The sequence below is a fragment of the Macrobrachium nipponense genome, chromosome 3 (assembly GCF_015104395.2).
Source record: "Macrobrachium nipponense isolate FS-2020 chromosome 3, ASM1510439v2, whole genome shotgun sequence".
Classification (NCBI taxonomy): domain Eukaryota; kingdom Metazoa; phylum Arthropoda; class Malacostraca; order Decapoda; family Palaemonidae; genus Macrobrachium; species Macrobrachium nipponense.
In genome coordinates this window covers 10,329,516-10,350,046 of record NC_087202.1, presented here as the reverse complement: position 1 = coordinate 10,350,046, position 20,531 = coordinate 10,329,516, and the positions used below count along the sequence as shown (strand labels likewise).

Here is a 20,531-nt window from a genome sequence, read left to right as displayed (position 1 = left end):
TTTGCTTTCGGCCTGCTGGCGTGTGGACGTGTATCATTGCTCTCTGCCCGCTTCATCGTCGTTTGCTTTCGCATGATGTGTTTTTATTGTAGCAATACTCATTTTGGATCAGTTTCCGAGCTTGCCCGGAGATTGATCCTTCCCCCTTTTTAATTTGAATGAAGTGAAATCGCAAGTGCAGTTCTTTTCATTTTTCATTTTTTTTATTGAGATTGCATTGTTGACTGGGATCAATGTTCCGCTATTCACGGGAATTGATCCTTCCCCTTTCCCCTTATTTGTATGAAGTGAAATCGCAAGCGCAGTAGTCTTTTCATTTTCATATATTTGTTGATTGCATCATTTCATTATGGATCAAGGTTTCCAGAAACCTTGATCCATAAAGGTAAGGAATGAAACCTTTCCACCCTTGCGCTCGGTACCGAGGGCGCAAATGCGCTCGATCCGAGCCCTTATCATTGTGAAGTGAATCGTTTTGCAAGATGCATTTTCATTTTGTTCCTTATTATTGATTGCATCAATTTTATTTGGTTCAAGTTCCGCTCAGTCAGGGAATTGATCCTTATGCCTTGTATTCGTGCCGATGGCACGATTGCTCTAGGGCTCTTATTTTGTTGTGGGTACATGGGGACTGTGCGGGGGTGGGGAAACGAAGACCCCCCCCGGACCCCCCAGCTCAGTTTCCCACAGATGGCTCTCCCCTTGGGGGGGGGGGGGAGGTTACGGCGTTCTCTCGCCCGATCCCGTCGAGCGCGGGGGGAGGGGGAGGGCGCTCGGTGCCCGATGTACAATTGTATTAGGGGTTCTTCCACTCGTTCGGGAGGGATCAAACCCCGCACGAGGGGATTTCCCCCCCATTATCGCTACTACTATTATTTCCGCAGGTGCTACTGCCACGAGGGTGGACCTTGGTGAGGTATGGGCGTCCTTCCAATTGCAGAGCGTGCTGGTGTCCAGGGGCTGCGGTTCTATGTCTGGGCCTACTGCGGTCACCCATGGAGTGGTGACCACGCAACCAGGTGACGACGTCCCTCCTCCCACCTGGTGTACTCGCCTCACGTGGTAACAGTCTTGCCTACAGCCGCTGTGAAGTGCCGTTTCGACCGTACCGAGAGGGGGCGTGCCGCCGCCGCTCGTGGTTGCCGCGCTGCAGCGACCCACACTTCCGCTGCCCTAGAACTCGCCCCTGGACCTGCCGCCGGTACCAGGATGTTGCTGGCTGCTGCTCCACTTCCTGTGTTTCCGGTGCTGCCTGCGGTACCTGCCGATTCTGGGCTGACTGTCCAGGCAGTTGCTGCGCTGGCTGGCCCTGCCGTTGCTGCGCTGGCTGTTCCTGCCGTTGCTGCGCTGGCTGTCCCTACCGATGATGTGCTGGCCGTGCCTGCTGTTCCTGGATGCCCATACCTGCTGATGTCGTCCTGTTCGTGGTGGTACTACCCCAGACTTTGGTCTGTCTGTACAGGTGCGTCCGGGCCCTGTGGCTTCGGCTACAGCAGCCCCGGCTCCGCCCTGGATAGCAGATCTTACGTCTGTCCTGAGGAAGCTGACGAAGAAGAGGAGGAAGGTGTCGTGGTCGTCGTCTTCATCTTCTTCATCGTCGTCGGCCGCCGCCTCTTCCCCTTCGACTTCTAAGGCTTTACAGCCGAGGAAGAAGAAGGTCGCCTCCTCCCTCCTAAGAAGTCTCCCTTGGGAGCTTCTCGGGACCGTCTCACCTCGGTGGGACGGGAGGGTTCCTTCCGCTGGTCCTCCTGCTCCTTCGGGAGCGGGGCCCGTCTCTTCTTCCGCAAGGAAGAAGACTACGGGGACCAGAGGGGTACCGGCTAACACCGTACTTCCTCGCCTGGTGTCAGTGGTTCTGCCACTGCATCAGGGTCCGTCTCGGCCTCTCGTTCGCGGGAGGTACCGAGTGTACGGTCGCTACCAGCGACCGTGCAGCCAGGAACCAGACCTCTGAGTCCCGCTCAGCGTCAGGTTCACGGCACGGGGCGGAAGACTGGTGACAGCGCTCATGCGACTCTCACCCAGACCAGCTCTCACTCTCGCGGTGAACAGCTGGCTACCCGGGGACGTGACGGTCCACGACCGACCACGGGCTGAGGCTGGGAAGAGGTCCTCCGTTCGCCCGGTGCCAGCCACGGCTGGAACCAGCGACGTGACGTGCCGTGAGGACAAGCACCGGTCTCACTACGACAGTGGAGCCTGCAGGTCGCCTGACCGTCGCTCTCACAGAGAGCGATCGGGAACGGCAAACCAGCACCAGCTCTTCTGACACTCAGATCGGGGCCGCTGTGCTCAGTCCAGCCGTTCTCCACAGCGAGACGGTTCGACCAGGCCTGCAGCTCGATCGTCACCGCGGGTTGACGATCGCCTGCAGCCCTCCAAGCCTGCTGGTTCTGCCAGCGAGCGACGAAGGGAGCGTCAGGTCTGCCTCTCCCGTACCTTCAACCTCCTCGGGTTACACCGGGAGGAAGCGAGGTATTGAGGAGTGATCGTGAGGGGTGCGCCCCTCATGATCCCACCACGACGCCCTACGTGCCAGGCACGGTTCTTGGACCGACCAGGACGTATGCGCAAGTGGATGGGGAAGACCGAGAGGGCTGTCGCTGTTCCCCCTTCCTTCCTAGGAGGAAGGTTCTCGGAATGCTCTTGTTCGAAGGGCTTAACCGTCCACTCTGCAAGATGCTGTGACTTCCGAGATCCAGAGGAACTTTGCCGAGGTTACGGCGCTGATTCGTCAGCACAATGACCTCGGGAAGGATCGCCGCTCCCACCAGCAGAGCCACGTCTCGGCTCGAGTCGTTTTGGGGCCCGAGAGGGAACCCAAATCGACGGTGGGTCGGCCGCGATCGGAGCTTGCCGACTGTGTTGAACCAGGTAGTCTCTCGTCTCCGGACAAGAAGGCTCTCTCAGTTCTGGACGGTCGAACAAGCTACTTCACCTCCTCTACTGCGACAGAGGCGTTTATACGTGTCTTCGGACACCAGTATTTAAATACCCCTTCGGTCCTCCTGAGGTTTCGACCTCGACGAGGACTGGAATGAGTCGGAGCGGTATCGGCTCTCTACTGTCAGGTGTTCGATCAACCCCACCCAGACGACGTTCACAGTGGCGGCAGACACTTACTACAGTATGAGTTCGTAACCCTCCTCGGGAAAACGTTTTCTCCTGACGATACGTTTTCCCAGGCTCTGAGAGGCCATCGCCGTAAGGCGATGGCTGCTCCTTTTCTTCTCCAACTGCTAGATCTCGATTTCTACGGGAATCGAGAGGACCACCAGCCGATATCATCTGACGAATTCGGTGGGGGGTTTCGCAGAGTGCTTAGAATTCTACGGAATTTCTAGCGCACTCAGAGTGTTCGAGTTTTTACGATCTCCAAACACTCAGGCGAGACCACGGTCCAAAGAAGTGAGCGAGAATCCCCGATAATTGTTACACGATAATCGGGAACCTCGCTTATGCTCGAATTCCTGTAATTTCTAGCATTTGGAAGAAGACTGCTGCTGAAAGAAGAGTATCTCACAGTAGGCGCTTAACCTGGAATAGAGAAGAACGGACGGGAACTTCCAGTTTGGCTTGAACTATCGTCTTCGGTATTCTGTTCACCATTGAAGCTTTCCTTTGGGAAAGACTTCTCCTTCACTCTCTTGACTAGAGAACGAAGGCGGTCGATCTCCAATCCTTATTCTCATTCCTCGAGGGGAAAAGAATTTAGGATGGAGGTCGTGTACAGAACCTACAAAATATACTACGTATATTACCCTCGCGACATGATTCTTTAACAGTTGAATTGTCCGTGGGGTAGGCGCATACCGTAGTTAACTCTACGGTTTGTGACCGAGACGAATTGTATCTTAATTGAACTGCAACTCGGGGTTGCCTGCAACCTCCCAGCAGTTATCAGTTTTTCGATTTTAGATACTGGTATTGTCATGACAACACCAAATCAGTTTTTGTATTTTACCGAAATCCGTTTCCTTTCGGTTAAATATAATTGCTCGCAGCGAATTCTTTATGCTCGATGGTTCTAGCCGAACGCATTCCTTCGTGGAATAATGGATTACCTGGCAACTCAGGATGACGAGTCACCGAGAGCTACTGCGTATTGAACTGCCTGATAGCGGCTCAGTATCAGCTAGGTCTCGGAGATGCACGGTCGGTTACGTCTCTCTCTCCCTGGTTGGATTGACTACCGAACCGTATCTCTGCCCAACAATCATGGACTTAGGCTCTGATTAACGGGGATTCTCGCAATAATGAAGGACCATCTACTGCTGTGACGCTCCGATTTCATCGCCTTCGACATTGCGAGAATTTTCAACAGAGATATCTCTTGGACTCTTTCATCTGTTCTGTTTACCGCACGGTAACAGAAGTCTGTACTAGTCAAACCGCTGCATCGCACTGCGATAATGCGAATGATTTTTGCAGACATCTGAGTTTGTCTTCAAAATATCTCGTATTCGTAGGTGTGCAATTTCATTGCTCGCCCCGATTAACAGATATGTCAGAAAGACATCGCTACTCTCCGACCTGACAGCTCTTTACTTCCAAAATGTTCAGCCCATGAGAAGCAGTTCTTCAGGCAGTAGTTCCCTGTCTTCATTACTGGAAGCGCTCCGCTTTTATTGCAACTACGATCCTCACCGGACAGCAATCAATAGCGGTTAGCGTTCTCAGTCTTTGTAGCACAGGTTCAGAATCTTGAGATCCTTCTCTCGGTTCAGCTGTGAAGACGTAGGTTGCATTTTCTGTACACCTTCGTCTTCAACGTCACATAGTGTTGTTTCTCCTTAACCGAGAATCAACTATATATGAGATATCTTGCCATCAAGGACCTCGGTCTCTAGAAGGCAATTGACTTTCGCCTGTTTGGGCACATGCCTTAAGAGAGTCATCACCTTGCCTTCTGGCATCGGTGACGAACAAATTATTTGTTTAGTCTCTTGGCATAACCCTTTTAAGGCGAAGGTCACGTGACTTGCTCGGGTGCTTGGACAACTTGCCTCCTACCGAACGCAGTCAGTAGGCAGCTGTCAGAGCGCCCAAGTCTGTTACGAACTTCGCTGTGGACTTAGTTCGGTTGTTCCATAACAATCTTTCTTCGTCTAACGGCTTGTCACAGTACCCATACCATCGACACCAACATTGAGTGTCGGTGTCCTATCCACTACCGAGAACAACAACTTCGCTGCAGACGGATAGACCAGTATGGGTACAGGACATCACCGAAGTCGAGAAGAGGGATAGGTCATACGACAATTCCCTTCTTTTCCTCTGAGGTAATTGCATGACTTTGCCTGCGAAGTCAAGCATCCAGGGGATGGGGATTTCGTGACGCTCGATGTTTCGTACCGAATTCGTAGCGAAGACTCTGAACCCTTCGGTTCCTGACGATCGGTTAGAGTCCTTCACAGTCCCCTCCCTAATGGACTTCACCGCCTTCGATGCGAAGGAGATGCTGCTTTGTCCTGTGAAAGCACGACCGCGCTTTCTGAAGAAACTCGACATCCCAGGCGGAGTGTTGAAGACTCTTCGTCAGCACCAAGATGACCTAGAAGTACACTCCTCGAGTTACACAAGAACTTCTCCGTGGCGCAGGCTGAAGGCAGGGGTCTGGTACAACCAGACCACTGGCACCTCCTTCTACCTTTTGGATATTGCCCACAGGTCCTTGGATCGTTTTCCTTAGGACCCGTGGTGGCTGCTCAACACGTTGTGTAGCTAACCCAGACCCTAGCAGGCTGAACAGCATCGAGTCCTGGTGTGACTGTATGAATAGATAGTGAATGAGAAAGTGGACTGGCTTCTCTTTCTATTCTTTTTCTACCCTCTACCTGTGGGTAGAGGGATACGGTCATTACCCTGCTGGATAAGGACGAGATGCCGGTGAGCTATATGACAGAGCCCCATCCTATCCCTTTCACTAGGGATAGGAGCAGAATATCCACCACTTCCTTCTACAAGGGGGGGAAGTGGATGCCTACAAGAGTCAAACCCATGACTTTATATTGCTCCTGTACAGGAACAAGTTCTTGCATTGCTGGTACGAAGAGATGCGCATGCCCCTCTCTTAGTACTCGGTCCAGAGGTCGGTCTGACCATTTGATCCTGCGGTGCACACCCCGATCAATCGGACAGAGGCTTGGATCCCTCCCTCGCTCTTACGACCAGGGAGGCTTCCAAGGTTGGGCGAACACCAGTCTGTTCACAAAAAGACTCAGATTCCAACCCACCAAGAAGTGAGTCTTCCTATTGTAAAAGGACCGAAGGTTTGTATGCCGTGTCGGAACAAATGACAATTTGTCCAAAATTGCATTTTTCCTAAACTATACAAACCTGAGGTCCTTTTACACATAGCCCCACCTCATGCCACCCCTCACTCTGCAGTTTTTGCTTGGGCCAAAAGCAAAAGTGATTTGTTTACCTACCAGATCGCGCGCCGCGCGCCTGTCGGACAAGCAGTTAACTACCGAACCCCTTGTTCGAAAGCTTACGACCTATCCAGCTGCCGCTAGTACCTTCCTATTGTAAAAGGACCTCAGGTTTGTATAGTTAGGAAAAATGCAATTTTGGACAAATTGTCATGTTAAGGCTATGGCACTATCCAAGATATAATAAGTTTTTTTTTTTTTTTTTTTTTTTTTTTTGAGTGACTAGTGAGTCTCTTCTACACAAAAAGAAAGGGAAGACTGAAAAGGGTAAGAAGTATAAGGTGTTCAGTTTTGTCAAGTGTGTGTCAACAGTATAAGATGTGTAATGAATATACCAGACTATTGTGAGTTGGTTTGAGGCATAGAAAAAGTCTGTGACCGGAGAGAGACCCACAACGACTGTACTGGCTAGGCCTTAATCTCTCAAGTGGTAGTATCTCAATGGACAGCTAGTGTCTTGGCCAACCTACTACCTCGGAATTCTAGTAATCTTGGCCTAGCAACTGTCATGGATATTTTTTCAATTAATTAAAAATGGGTTGGGTTGGTTAGGGTACATTAGGGCCTTAGTTAATGCAGATGTGGAGACAGTTTCAATGGTCTCATTAACTGAGATCAGCTGATATTGCTTCGTTTTATAAAAGTTTATGTTTTCATATGATAGTTTGAACAACTTCAGTCCAGTACCCCCCTTCAGTTGCACTTATTGAGTGATAAAAACTAAAGATATTTGGTCTCAGAATGACAGGTTTTTGTTGAGGCCTTTGCAGAAGACAGGATAACAATAGAAACAATCAAGGTTACTGCGGACCCCTTCACCAAAGGTTGTTGTTTAACCAATGGAATTTGCAGCTATGAAATTTGAAGATTATTTAAGTAATGTTTCTTAGTTCTGTTTGCTGTACCTTCCATTAGACCAACATCATAAAGACTGTTTAAGGAAGTAGAGCAGTGATTTTTGTTTACCTATATATACCCTACTTGGTTTTGCAACTGTTTATGCTACAGTACAATACCTAGTGTTCATGACATTACAGTATTTTAATGGTTAGTTACAGATTATGTAATTATGGCTGACAAAGCTGAGCAAAAGTAGCAACAATAAGATAATGGTTAAAAATCTTTAAATAAATTGCACCAGCATACTTAAAAACACAATTATATAAGATCTTTAAAATAAATTACAACTGTATATTAAAAACAGAATGGTGGGAAAGACATAGATGGAAAGTTTACACTACAAATGAATGACTGAATGATTTACGTATATTAAAAGCAAGGGATAAGATGAATTGTCAAGGTTAAGATCTGGTTTCCTTAAAAATATTTCTATTGACTCAGAGATTCTCAATAATGACTCTTCTCTAAAAGTACCAAGCACACTAAAATTTTCCAATCTTCTACCTGTATTACATTCCTCTATGTGCTATAAAATCGGTGATCTGGTTGGCTTGGCCAGCAAGCAACCAGTACGAGGAGAAATGCCATAATGTTCGGAAGATCTTGTCCGGACCGACCGTTTTGACTGGCCAATATAGGTGGCGCTACAGGCGTCACACTTGTAAAAATATAGGTGATGCCAGACAAAAGGTCTGAGGTAGTTTGTCTTTATGTTTAACAACGCTTGGATAGTATGGTTTTGTTGGTAAATATTAACTTGGGGTTAATGTGGGGAAAACTATACTTAAACATATTTCTTAGTTCTCTTGTAACGTATTTAGAACAAGGATCACTTATAAATGGAAATTTTATGCATTCAACTTACCTGTCAGATATATACTTAGCTATAGACTCCGTCGTCCCCGATAGAAATTCGAATTTCGCGGCACACTCTACAGGTAGGTCAGGTGATCTACCGCCCCGCCGCTGGTGGCGGGAATAGGAATCATTCCCGTTTTCTAAGACAGATTTTCTCTATCGGCCGTGACAGCAACATTGTTGTTGTTACTCCTGTTTTGTTTTTCTGGTTTTTTCATCGCTATTGATCTTCTAAGCCGGTTATTTTGGTGACGTATTGGATCTTTGGTTTGGCATACTCTTTCGTGGACTGTTTTTTGGACTTGGTTTTGGATATTTCTCATGATGTCGGATTCTAGCTTTACGGTTAGAAGACAGTGTGTAAATGAGGGATGCATGGTGAGGCTACCGAAAGCTTCGGTAGACCCTCACACAGTTTGTAAGGGGTGTAGAAGGAATGAATGTTCAATTTCTAAAACACCTGTGATGAATGTGTAAATATGAATGAGGAAGAATGGAAGAATTTAAATTCAAATATATTTAAGGAAATTAGATATGGATAGAGCTAGGAAGGCTTCCTCCAGAAGCGTAAGTAGGTCTCGCTCTAACGAGCCTATTAAATTAACACCTAACCCTAAACCTCTATCTTCTTCCTCTAGTACTAAGACTGCAAATCAGGCAACGGAAATTGCAGATCTTAAAGCTGCGCTACAAAGGATGGAACGTCAAATGCTGACGTTGAAAGGTAAGCACAGTGATAGTGAATTAAGTGTCCCTAGTGCAGTGGAGGGTGCGTCTGATCGGCTCTGTCTCGCTCCCAGGCCTAGACCTCTTCCAAGCTCACAGGCCCAGAGGAGAAGGAATGTCGAAAGCCTTACGGAGGTTACGGAGAATCCCCACCGATCAGGCGTTCCCTCGGCAGATTCTGTGACGACCCGAACTGCAAGGATCGCTATCGAAAAAGCATCCTAAAGAAGTGTTTTTCTTCGTCAGATTCTTCACCGAATGTAAGGGGATGGAGTTCTGATGAAACTGTCACGCTCCTTAAAGAGAAGTTGGAAGGCTCCAACTTTGGATTCAAGCCTGAGCTTTTCTCCGATCTATCACCTTGTGAGAAGAAGAAAAGAGATTGGTTCCTAAACGGAAATCGGAGTTTCCGTCCGCTTCTAGACATCCCTCACCTGAATCAGGGAAGGAAAAAAGAGAATGCGGCTGTGAAATTATCCTAAATGTGAGGAGCAACTTTCGGCCTTAGTAGGAGTTTTTACTAAGGAAACTCCCAGGAGAAAGGACTCTTTCCTTCCTATAAAGAAGACGACGAAGGGAAGGAAAGAAGAAACGGAAGTTTCGGCTTATACTCAGAGGAGTATGAAGAATGCGCCAAAACGCCAACCTGGCGCAATGCGCCAGATGCGTTTGAGACTCCATACGTCAGAAGAGCCAGAAGCCGGCCAGCCTGGCGAAATGCGCAGAGGCGCCAGATGCGCCAGAAGCGCCACCCTGCCGAAATGCGCCAGATGAGCCAGAAGCGCCAGAAGCGCCACCCTGCCGTAAAGTGCCCCTGCCAGAAGCGCCAGCTTGGCGCAAGGAATCACGAGCGCCAACCCGGCGCAATGAGCCACAAGTGACAAATAAGAGACGGACTTCTTCCAAAAGACAATTAAGCCAAGAGGATTTGTTTAGCTTTCGGAAGGATAAACCTTTACCTGACAAGGACTCTAGTTGTCGCACAAGCGGCCGTATTCCTTGTCAGGACATAGGTGGTTCCGGAGAAAGCGATAGGAGAGGACATCCTTCGTCTGACAGGAGAGAAAGGTGTCGCACAAGCGGCCATCGCTCTTGCCAGGAGAAGGATAAGGTCGTTTTGCAGGATCAACCTATCTCTCGTAGGGACGCAAGTTATCGCACAGGCGGTCGTCGTTCTTGCGAGAGTGGGGTGGATGTTGCAAGAGGCCAGTCCTCCTGCTGGAAATAAACAATCCTCTTCGGAATTGGATTTGGAGGAGATTTCGGAATCTGAAGATCACTCGGCTCCGGGTTTGTTCAGATTACAAGACGCTGGCAGCCCTTTTACTTCAAGAGTTTGTGGGGACTCTTTAAGCCCGACTGCTCCTCCTTCTCCAAGGTCCTTATTTACAAGCACGAAGGTCCCGAAACAATCATCTTTTATTAAAATGAAGCCAACCATTCCATGACCAAGGCTCTCCGATTCGTAGGAAATTGGTTGGAATCCAAGGAGAAGGCGGGGAAGACAGTCTTTACCTGCCCTCCTTCCAGACTATCGGAGAAAGAAGGGAATTTGATACAAGACGGGCAAACCACGGGGTCTAGCTCTCCCGTCCAATGCCAAAGCAGATTTTTCGAATCTGGTAGATTCGTCTAGGAGGCAAGCCTTGTCATCAGCAAAGATCACATGGGGGACTTCTGAGATGGACCATCTCCTCAAGGGATTGTTTTTTTTAATGTCTAGAAGTTTTTAACTTCTTAGACTGGTCCCTTGGGTGTTGGCAAAAAAAGACACAAGAGAAGGAATCTCTTAGTCCAGAAGTCCTTCATAGTGTTCTTTCTGTATGGACAAGGCGGTTCAGGATGGATCAGGAGAGGTGGCCTCTCTGTTTGGAACTGGTATTCTGAAGAAGAGAGTCTTATTTAGCTCTTTTCTGACGAAAGCAGTTACTCCTACTCAGAGGTCATCTCTTCTGTATGCTACTCTGTCGGACCAATTGTTTCCTTCAAATCTAGTAAAAGATATTTCTCATTCTTTGACAGAAAAGGCCACACAAGATCTCTTGGCCCAATCTGCAAAGAAATCGAGGACTTCGGGTCCTACTAAGAGAGAGACTCGGGCTCCTCAACAGCCCTTTCGAGGGGAGTACCTCGGCCAGACCCTCTTTTAAGAAGAGAGGAGTGCAGAAGAGAAGTAGGTCTTCCTTCAGACCTATCAAGAGAGCGAATGAGACAACAGTCGTCCTTCAAGCACCGGTAGGAGCCAGACTTCGGGAAATTTTCCGAAGAATGGGCTCGAGACAGGCAGAAATTTGGTCCCTTTCCGTGGTAACAAAGGGATATATGATCCCCTCGAGACAGACCTCCCTTGACTACGAACCCGAGGGAACTGTCAGCCCAATACAGGGACCCTGCCAAGAAAGAAGCATTATTGCAACTGGTAGAACAGATGTTGCAAAAGGAGGCCATCGAAGTGGTTCGGGATCCGCATTCCCCGAGGATTCTACAACCGTCTTTTTCTGGTTCCGAAATCCTCGGGAGGGTGGAGACCGGTCCTGATGTGAGCGCATTGAACCGATTTGTGGAGAACACAAAGTTCTCTATGGAAACATCAAAACTCCGTTCTTGCGGCTCTTCGTCCCAGGAGATTGGGTATGGTCTCCTTAGATCTACCAAGATGCATACTTTCATGTCCCCCCCTGCATCCATCATCGAAGAAATATCTCCGATTCATGATGCAGGGGAAAGTATACCAATTCAGAGCCCTATGCTTCGGCCTTTCAAACGGCCCCTCAAGTGTTACGAGGCTAATGATGAATGTTGCGAGATGGCTACATCTAGAGGGGATAAATATATCCCTTTAATCTGGACGATTGGCTAATAAGAGCAAAATCGGAAATTCAGTGCTTGAAGGACTTGGAGAAGACTTTGAACTTGACAAAATCTCTGGGACTGCTCGTGAACCTCGAGAAATCACAATTGATCCCCCAGACAGAACATAGTCTATCTGGGGATACAGATGGATTCTCGGGGTTTCGGGGCGTTTCCATCTCAAGACAGAATTACTCGAGGCTTAGAAAGATCTCGAACTTCTTAGGGAAAGAACGGACCTCGGCGAGGGAATGGCTCAGTCTGCTGGGCACCCTTTCCTCGTTAGAGCAGTTCATTTCCCTGGGAAGATTAAATCGCAGACCTCTGCAATTTTATCTAAAGAGGATGTGGAGTCAAAAGACAGGAGATTGTCAGACGTTTTTCCCATCCAACAGGGATAAAATCCGACCTAAAGTGGTGGTTAACCCCATTAACAAGGAACGAAGGGGTGTCCCTCTTGATTCAGAACCCTCACCGAGTGTTGTTTTCCGATGCCTCGGAAACAGGTTGGGGGAGCAAAACAACACTGGGGTCCAAAGGAAGTAGCAGGTATTTGGACCAGACAACAAACTACTCTGCACAATCAATGCGAAGGAAACTCCTGGCAATTCATCTAGCCCTGGAATACTTCGAAGCGGAAGTCAGAGGGGTGGTAGTTCAAGTCAATTCCGACAACACCACAGCTCTGGCTTACATCCGGAATCAAGGGGGCACTCACTCTTTCTCTCTGAATGAAATAGCGAGAGCTCTATTAACCTGGACAGAGGAACGGGGCATTATTCTGCGTACAAGGTTTGTCCAAGGAGTAAAAAAACCTAAGGGCAGACAGGTTGAGCAGAAAGAACCAGGTTCTCCCGACAGAGTGGATGCTCCATCACGGAGTCTGCAGACAAATATGGTCACTCTGGGGGAGACCCCAGATCGACCTGTTTGCCACGTTCCTCTCCAGGAAAATAGACAACTTCTGCTCGCTAGAAAGAACGATCCCAGAGCCACAGCGATCGATGCCTTCCTCATGGATTGGTCAGGCATAGATGCATACGCCTTTCCCCCATTCAAATTGCTGGGGGAAGTAGTAAGGAAATTTGTGGCATCGGAAGGAATGAGAATGACTCTAATTGCTCCCTTTTCCTTTTTGGGCCTTCCCGAATCGGTTCACAGAGGTACTGGAATGGACGGTGGACTTCCCCAATCTCTACCAGACAGGACAGATTTGCTCAGACAACCCCACTTCGAGAGGTTCCACAAAAACATCCAAAGTCTCTCCCTGACTGCCTTTCGACTATCGAAAGACTGGTCAGAGCGAGAGGCTTTTCAAAGAAAGTGGCAAACTTCAATTGCTAGAGCCCGCAGAGCCTCCACCCTGCGGGTCTACCAATCGAAGTGGGAAGTTTTCCGTAGATGGTGTAGGTCGAAGAAGCTGTCCTCTTCCAATACCTCTGTAACCGAAATCGCGGATTTTCTCCTCTTCTTAAGAGAAGAATCCAAATTGGCCGTATCAACTATCAAGGGATATAGGAGCATGCTCTCAGCTGTTTTTAGAAACAGAGGGCTGAATCTCGAGAATAATAAGGATCTTCATGATCTCATCAGGTCTTTCGAGACTAAGAAATTGAGATCGTCGATTCCCCCGAGTTGGAACCTGGACGTTGTCCCTAAAGTTCTTGAAATGTCGGAACAGGTTTCGGGAACCCTATAGATAAAATCTCATTCAGAGATCTTACTAGCAAATGCATATTCTGTTGGCTCTAGCAACTGCTAAGAGGATCAGTGAATTGCATGCTTTGGACTCTCGGGTGGGATTTAGAAAAGACTCGGCTGTCATTTCTTTCCAGGATCTTTTCCTAGCAAAGAATGAGAACCCTTCTAAACCTTGGCCTAGAAGTTTCGAAGTCAAGGGGACTCTCTTCTCTGGTAGGAAGAGAGTTGGATCGTCCCTTTGCCCAGTCAGGACCTTAAAATTTATTTAGAAAAGAAGACACAGCTTCAGGGATGTCGACAAGAAACCCCAAGAGACCTATGTCAAAGAACGCACTGGCATTCTTTGTCAGAAATGTAATTACCGAAGCTCATAGGAATTGCCAAGAGAACTCTTTAAAGCTGCTGAGAGTGAAAGCTCACGAAGTCCGGGCTGTGGCAACTTCCCTTTCTTTTACGAAGAATATGTCCATGAGAAACATTTTAGCAGCAACTTATTGGAGGTTGCAATTCAGTATTTGCATCCCACTATTTAAAAGATGTTAGAATAACATACGATAAATGTTTCTCTCTTGGAACATTATGTATGAGCGGATACTATGCTGGGAAATGGAGCAGACGCTGATCCTTAAATTTGTTTTTAATATTTTTAATAATTAGTTTTAATATGGTTGTTGAGTTGTGGGTTGCTTGAAAGGATGTTCGGGGATGACTCCTTTCAATCGTAGTACTAACCCCAATGAGGATCAGGTGATCGGGATTAGTGTCGTGCTCTATGATCATGCCAATAGGCAAGGTGTTTTGTCATGTAAGTGGATAGGACCCCATTGACAAAGATCCTAAGGTTCTGAAGCGTAAGTGGGTAAGACCCCTGTAACAGACCATCAAGAACTCTTAGCATGAGGTCACTACCTCGCTGAGGCTCTTGAAGCGATACGGGCTCCTAGGCAGTAGCCATGAAGTCTTTCGCTAACAAAGGTAGGAATCAAGGTTTTTAATCTTATTACCTACAACATATGTTGTTTCCTGTCTATTTCAGTAGATTAGCTGTCTCTTACCCTCCGCCAAAGGTGCCAATCAGCTAAGTATATATCTGACAGGTAAGTTGAATGCATAAAAATGTTATTGTCATGATACAATAAAGTTTTATGCATACTTACCTGGCAGATATATACGGTGTATGGCCCACCCGACCTCCCCTCAGGAGACAGGTGGAAGAGAAAATCTGTCTTAGAAAACGGGAATGATTCCTATTCCCGCCACCAGCGGGCGGGGCGGTAGATCACCTGACCTACCTGTAGAGTGTGCCGCGAAATTCGAATTTCTATCGGGGACGACGGAGTCTATAGCTAAGTATATATCTGCCAGGTAAGTATGCATAAAACTTTATTGTATCATGACAATAACATTTTAAAATACATAGTTAGTTGATAAACTAATTATGTATTTTAAATTTCCATTTATAAGTGATTCTTGTTCTAAATACGTTACAAGAGAAGATCTTGTCCGGACCGACCGTTTTGACTGGCCAATATAGGTGGCGCTACAGGCGTCACACTTGTAAATATAGGTGATGCCAGACAAAAGGTCTGAAGGTAGTTTGTCTTTATGGTTTAACAACGCTTGGATATTAGTATGGTTGTTGGTAAATATTAACTTGGGGTTAATGTGGGGAAAACTATACTTAAACATATTTCTTAGTTCTCTTGTAACGTATTTAGAACAAGGATCACTTATAAATGGAAATTTAAAATACATAGTTAGTTTATCAACTAACTATGTATTTTAAATTTCCATTTATAAGTGATCCTTGTTCTAAATACGTTACAAGAGAACTAAGAAATGTGTTTAAGTATAGTTTTCCCCACATTAACCCCAAGTTAATATTTACCAACAACCATACTAATATCCAAGCGTTGTTAAACCATAAAGACAAACTACCTTCAGACCTTTTGTCTGGCATCACCTATATTTACAAGTGTGACGCCTGTAGCGCCACCTCGATTGGCCAGTCAAAACGGTCGGTCCGGACAAGATCTTCCGAACATTATGGCATTTCTCCTCGTACTGGTTGCTTGCTGGCCAAGCCAACCAGATCACCGATTTTACAGCACATAGAGGAATGTAATACAGGTAGAAGATTGGAAAATTTTAGTGTGCTTGGTACTTTTAGAGAAGAGTCATTATTGAGAATCTCTGAGTCAATAGAAATATTTTTAAGGAAACCAGATCTTAACCTTGACAATTCATCTTATCACTTGCTTTTAATATAAATCATTCAGTCATTCATTTGTAGTGTAAACTTTCCATCTATGTCTTTCCCACCATTCTGTTTTTAATATACGGTTGTAATTTATTTTAAAGATCTTATATAATTTGTTTTTTAAGTATGCTGGTGCAATTTATTTTAAAGATTTTAACCATTATCTTATTGTTGCTACTTTTACTCAGCTTTGTCAGCCAATAATTACATAATCTAGTGTTCATGGTAATGTACTATGTCTTTAGAAATATATGTAATTGCAGTGTGCCATCAAAAATCTTTACTTCTATTTCAGGTTGGTCTTTGTATCAGTTACACAAACTGTGACTTTATCTGAAGTACTTGAGATGGGCACCTAAGGCATATTATTTAGCAAGCAATAGTGGAGGTGACAAACAGGCTCATTACGTACTGGTCCTAACTATGTTCTGTTGTCAAAGAAAAAGCCTCTCAAAGTAAGTGTACTTTTGAAATCTTTTTATTGAATAAGAACTATCTTGAACAACACACCAGGCATTTTACATACAATTTTATTTGAGCCATTTATTTGTGATTTCTCAGCTTGATATTGTTAAAAAATACCAGATCCTAAGACTTTTGCTTAGTTTGTATGTGCACCTGATGCATGATTGTTAATGAGTATGTTTGAATTACACGAGCAATGCTTTTACCAACAAGAGTAATATCTGGTTTTGAAAGCAGAAATTCATTGTTCTGTCTTATACATGGCCATTTTTGTCAAAGTCTTTTGCACAATCATGTACAGGCAGTCCCCGGGTTACGACGGGGGTCCCGTTCTTGAGACGCTTTGTAACCCGAAAATCGTCGTAAGCCGGAACATCATAAAAAATACTAGGAAAATCTTACTTTTAATGCTTTGGGTGCATTGAAAACTATGTAAATTGCATTCTTATTGCATTTTTCATCAAAAAAACCTTGAAATATTGATTGTTTTGCATTTTTGGTGTCATATTTCTTCTGCCAGATGAGCATTGTAGGCGTCGTAACCCTGGAAATAATTTCTGATGAATATAATTGAAAAGCGCCTTAACTTTGGAACGTCGTAAGCCGAACCCGTCGTAACCCGGGGACTGCCTGTATTCAAGGCTTAGTCCCTTGGACAATGAGGCCTTTGTTATTTGAAGATTTTGAGAATGGTTTTCCTAATGTGTTTAGTCTGTTTCTTTAAGTTCCTAAACCTGTACAATACTTCTTTTGGTTATGTCGTCTTCTGTAAGTTTAACCTGTAAATGCTTCTTTGTGTTGAGCATTCTTTTCTTTGTATTTGATCTTGTAAGAAATTAGATTAATGGCATTATAGTGACATCTTTTGTTTAAAATAGTTAATGTTTTGGGACTTTGCAAGAATAAGAATAATGAATATAAGTACTGTGCATATATTTTAGAATGAATTTGTTAATTGGTATTATCAAGTCATTTAATAGAATTAGAATATGTCTAAAAGTCATTGTATGATGATGGTGCAATGAAGAAAGTTCATGATATGTTACATACTTGTATGATAAACCATTTGATGGATTTGAATGGAAGAATCATTGTAAAATATGAGCTTTGCAATATCGTCATGTGCAGGAGTATTTTATATTAATACTGTATAGTTCACCTTAGTTCACCCAAGATTTTTGGTCCTGCATTAACAAACCTTTACCAACATGTAATCATGACTATAAGAACTTTTGCTTATGTAAGTAGATGAGCCGTGAGGAATGGGTGTGCATAAATCAGTCAGTCACTCTTGCAAGATTTTATGTTCTTAGACTTTATATTTAAAATTTTCAAAGAGAGGTTATTTTGTATGATTCCCAAGTTAGCCTTGAGGAAAGACGTGTGTAATTTTTGTTAAGCATTCATTTTGAATGTTTTGAATCTAATCTTAGTGTTTTAATATAATTATTAAAGAGGGAGGCAGGAAAGGAAAAAGGAGATAGTAGTATCACATGGATCAAAGAATTTAAACAAGTTGCAGCATTGTAGCAATCATACAAAGAGAGGGAAAGCAGTCACATAATGCATTGAAGTACCTCATGATGTATGAAATTAAGGCATTGTAAAACCACAATTCCTTTCTTACGCAACGAGTTTACTTGTCTTTTTACATTCTGATTGTAAAAGACACCTAAACAGGTATCGTCTGTTGATTGTCAGACGAGGACCGTTTCTGCATATATTTCTCATTTCAAGTATTTATGGTTTTTTGGAATTAAATTGATTTCAGCAATTAGTTATGTACGTAGCAACTATTTATATTCCATCCAGGGCCGTTTCTATTTCATTTGGCGCCCCAGGCAAGAACTCGTTATGGCGCCCCCCTTCCCTCCAGGCTGGAAATAATAACATAAACAATTTCGAACACAACTAGCATCTCAAGTTCCACAACAACACAACATACTTTAAACTGCTGGGCCTTGACCCAGGCTAACATCCCAACATCTCTTGAGAATGGGCCACAGAAGGGCCTGAAAGTACTCGAGTGTGGAGTAAAACTAAATGTAAATACTTAGAAGTAAACAAGTTACAAATTGAATTTGTGGGTTTCTTTTTCAATCACAACATACTTTATTAATAAATCATCTTCACGTTATGTATACACAACAAGGAAAAGTATAGACTCAAAAGTATACAAACTATTTTTGTAAATTTTAATAGAACAACACCATTACACATTTTTATTGCAAATCCTACCTAAGATAAATTGAAAAAGGTAATCTTGTCAATCTAAAACCATAGAACTCAACGCATATATGTTGAGGGCTATGCTAAAACTATATATACAAGTTTTCTTCACTGATTTTTCATATTTAAAACCTGACTCTTCTTGACTTTCTTGAAGCAAAATCATCTACAGTGTCATCATACGAAATCTGTTTGGATATTTCTCTATTAATACTAATTATTGCCAGCCCATTTAAGCGCTCCTGTGACATAGTAGACCTTAAATATGTTTTAATGAGCTTAAGTTTAGAGAAGCTTCTCTCTACAGATGCCACAGTCACAGGTGTAGTGACAGCAATTCTTAATACCGCCCACATGTTTGGATAGATCTCTTTCAGGCCTTTCTCCTCCAGAAAACCAAGAAGGTCTAATGTTGTCATATTTTGTTTTGGCCATTGTTTTGGAAATGACTGCATCTCTACAATCAGTTCATCATAATTTAAATCAGAATGATCCCCAGATGTGAGTGTATTACACAAATCTTTTGCCTGCTTTTCTAGCTCACTAGATGTCAGGTCAGAGAAGTTTATGAGAACACTGAATTTCTTTGCAACATCACTCATCATTCCAGTTCTCTCTCTCAGAGATTCAATGGCCATATCCACTACATTGAAAAATGGAAACTCCATTTTTTTCAAGGCATCGGTAATAGGTTCATCAGGGGCCTCATAGGAAAACTGCCTTTTAGTAGTTCTGAGTCTTTTCTGCTTTAAAATAATAATAAAAATTAATAATAAGCTTCTTCTCAGCTTTATCCCTATTTACTCGGGGTCGCTGTTTATAATGAGTCGGGGTGCCAAAACGTGGAAATGACGTCATAATTATGGATTATTTTAACCTCATTTATGACAGGAATCAACGCAAAATAGCGCCTCCGGTTTTGACCGTGAAAAAGTGATGGATGTCCTATCCATTACTATAGATCATTGGTTTATAAGGTATATAACTCCTGGATTTCATTCGAATTTTCAACTCAGAAATATCTCCAAAAAGTGAACTTTGTTTCTTATAAAAACTATAGGCTAGGCTTATGCACACACAACACAGCTGGACACTTACCTCTACTTTGGGCTCGTTTTTCCTCTTCCTCCTTTTTTCTTTTCTTGTTTGCTGCACCTGACAGCTTGGACTGCCTCTTCATGATTGATAAAAGCTTGAATGCTTGACAGCTGAGTTGACAACTTAAGAAAGCTTAAAAAAAGAAGTAAAGATTGGAGTAAATACGATGCTTAGAGCTTAATTAAGGTGATGTCGCGAGCAGGCGGCTGTCTTAGTTTTAAAGCTCCTTGATACTGACGACATCTACCTATCCAGTGTTGCCAACTTTTCCGAAACATTAAACACTGTTGCATCAAGTATTAACACTTCCATTATTCATTTATTTTTGCTTTTACACTTGTATTTATTTATTTGAATTATTCACGTAAAAATAATACTTCTCTCATTTATTTATATATTAATTTTGGATGGCAATTTGGCGCCCCCCAAGCAAATGGCGCCCCGCCTGTGTCGCCTGTGCCTAGAAACGGCCCTGATTCCATCAGAACTAGTTAATTTATTTCATATTTCACATGGTACTACACATCTTGATATAGCAGTTGTCTAAAAATATTCAGAATGTATCGGTCATACTTCTTGCAGGAAATTTCAGGCTTCCTTAGGTGTATAGCAATTTCTAAAAGGCAGTTTCTCATTCATTTTCCAGTTTAATGGTACACAACTAAAAATTGGATAAAGGAGTGAATTTTTTTTATCTGGTAGATTGAATACAAAGTTTTGCTGTAGATGGAAGCTCACTGGCATTCTGCACATTTGTTGTCCGTGTTTTATTTTTGTTCAGGTTTTATTAGAGTTTTAAAAGGCAGAACACATTTTCAGTTTTGAAAGGTTTTGTAAAGTGAAGCAGAGATCCCTTTTTTTTTTATCTTTCATATGAAATACTCTGATTTGAATCTAAAGGGAAGATTCCTGTAAGCTAGAAAGACATATCTGTTGATGGATGTCAGTTTGAAATTTCAATGTTTGACATTTTGTTGGTCAGTGCTATTGTAAGAGTATCTTAACCAGAG

At 44.2% G+C, this 20,531-nt stretch overlaps 1 long non-coding RNA gene across 1 annotated transcript in view; it reads left to right on the top strand.

Annotated features, from left to right (window-relative positions):
* LOC135221620 (uncharacterized) overlaps nt 1-20,531 on the top strand; it is a 36,774-nt gene that overhangs the window by 5,513 nt on the left and 10,730 nt on the right. The window contains exon 2 of the long non-coding RNA XR_010316054.1: nt 16,025-16,184. This is a non-coding gene — a long non-coding RNA (uncharacterized LOC135221620). The remainder of the gene's footprint in view (nt 1-16,024; nt 16,185-20,531) is intronic.